The sequence below is a fragment of the Penaeus monodon genome, chromosome 11 (genome assembly GCF_015228065.2).
Source record: "Penaeus monodon isolate SGIC_2016 chromosome 11, NSTDA_Pmon_1, whole genome shotgun sequence".
Classification (NCBI taxonomy): domain Eukaryota; kingdom Metazoa; phylum Arthropoda; class Malacostraca; order Decapoda; family Penaeidae; genus Penaeus; species Penaeus monodon.
The window spans coordinates 8,877,599-8,880,098 of NC_051396.1; the positions used below are offsets into that span (position 1 = coordinate 8,877,599).

Sequence of the window (2,500 nt, forward strand, 5' to 3'; positions counted from 1 at the left end):
AGGAACCAATATAAAGCAAATCAGAACCCTTAAATTCATTCTTTTGCATCCATATACAGATTCATATAGGGGAAAAAGACATATACATAAAACACCCACAAAACAAGTCTATTTTAAGCATAAACCTGAAAGCTTATATAAACAGATAAGGACAAACTGAATCTTAATAATTCAAAGGGGACAGCTGGGATCTCTAATAACTGTGCACTGTACACAATAGCCAAACAACAGAAGAGAGCCGAAAAAACAAATTGTCATGTCATGAAAACAATGAAATTATAAAGCAAAAAAATTTTTGCAAAAAAAAACTGCAAATACTTTTTACATGATGAGTAAGATAAGGCATTATCAGATCTATTTTTTAAATTGATAAAGGATATAATTATAAAATATATATATTATAAAATTATAATATATAATATATAATATTTTAATAATATAATATTTTATATAATAAACTATAAAAAATATTTTAATTTTTTTTATTTTTAAAAAAATTTTCAAATATTATAAAAATATATATAAGTATATATTTATATATATAATTAATATATTAATAAATATATATATATAAATATATATATATAAATATATATACATATTTTTATATATATAAAATAAATTATATATATTATATATATATATATATATATTTTTATATTTTATTTTATATATATATATATTATATTATATATATTGTAGTGTATATAATATAATATATATATATTAATATATAATAATATATAAACATTTATATAAATATTAATATATATCAAAAATATATATATATAATATATATATATATATATTTTATAATATATATATATAATATATAATATATTAATATATATTATATATTATATATATAAAAATACATAAAGATTGGGGTTTTTTCTTTTTCCTTTTTCCTCATCCCTCTCTCTCTTTCTCTCTCTTTCCTCTTTTCTCTCTTTATATATTATATTTTTATATATATATATTATTATTATTTATATATATATACACACACACACACACACACACACACACACATATCATACATATAATTAAAATTTTATATATATATATTTTATATATTAAATATAAAATTTATATATAAAAAAAAAAAAAAAAGGAGGAGAGAGAGAGAGAGAGAGAGAGAGGCGAGAGAGAGAGAGAGAGAGAGGGGGAAGAAGAGGAGAGAGAGGAGAGAGATAGAAGGGAGAGGAGAGAGAGAGAGGAGAAAAGAGAGGAGAGAGAGAAAAGAGAAAGAGGAAAAAGAAGAGAGAAAAGAGAAGAGGGGAGAGGGGGAGAAAAAAGAGGGGGAAAAGAGAGATACAAAGAGAAAGGATAGATAGATAGAGAGAGGGAGAGAAGGGGAGAAGAACGAGAAAAAAGAAAAAAGAAAAAGGATAAAAGATTGAGAGAAGAGAAGGGAGAGGAGAGAGGGGAGAGGAGAGAGAGGGGAGAGAGAGAGAGAGAGAGAGAGAGAGAGAGAGAGAGAGAGAGAAAGCCTAATCCTACTGACAAACAGAAAAATAATTAACTCTGACAAGATCATCTACTTGTCGATGTAAAAAACAAACAAAAAATATCAGCTCGAAGAAATATGATTTTTCATCCTCTCGAAGACTTAAAAAACTGCTTATTTTAGAAGACTTTAACAAACTCGATTTCTTATCATTCTTTTCTGCTTTTAGATTTTTATTGTCTTCGCTAACACTAATTAAAAGACTGAGAAACATGAAATTTGTGAGAACTAATTATGCACAAACTGAAGTAAAGGGAATTTTTCATTTTTAAAAAGGGTTCCAGATTTCGTCTAGAAAACTTAACTCTATTTTGAAATGTCATCATCCACTTCAATATTATTATCATGCTATTCATAAAAAATGCATAAGAATAGAAAAACAGTATCAATTATCATATCATTTTTGTAAATACTGTTACTATGAAAACAAGGACAGAAGACAAATAAAATACTTAGAAATGACTATGCAATAGAAAGGGAAAGAAACATTAACATTAAAATAATAAATACAATAATAATGATAACAGCAATGAAACAAGTTCTATCAATTTTACCATTCTAACATTGCATCATCATGATTATGGCCCTTGAATTTTTATCAAATTTCACATCAAAAAATTAGGGGGAATAAACCCATTAATTTTCATTAGACCAGAAACCTATTTTTTGGTATCATTCATTAATTCCCACCAACAAATGAACTTAATACGAAAAGCACTTTTGACGGAAATTGCCCATGAAGTACACCCTAGCGACAGAACCAAATGCAAAGTGTTATATGAAGGGATAAGCTAGTAATGCTATTATACATGAGTGGAACCTGATCAGTTTCAGCCAGAATATTCAGCTAATCCAAAAATGGACAGGGAAGTCAATGATGCCATCAGTCTGAGCCAGACAACAAGAGAGAGGGAGAGAGAGAGGGGGAGAGGGGAGAGAGGGGAGGAGAGAGAGAGAGAGAGAGAGGAAGAGGAAGAGAGGGGAGAGAGG

The 2,500-nt window shown here is 27.0% G+C and overlaps 1 protein-coding gene across 3 annotated transcripts in view; it reads right to left on the reverse strand.

Moving 5' to 3' along the window:
* The window catches only part of LOC119578720 (transmembrane protein 183-like), a 137,862-nt gene that overhangs the window by 19,442 nt on the left and 115,920 nt on the right, over nt 1–2,500 (reverse strand). The gene's annotated exons all lie outside the window — the stretch shown is intronic.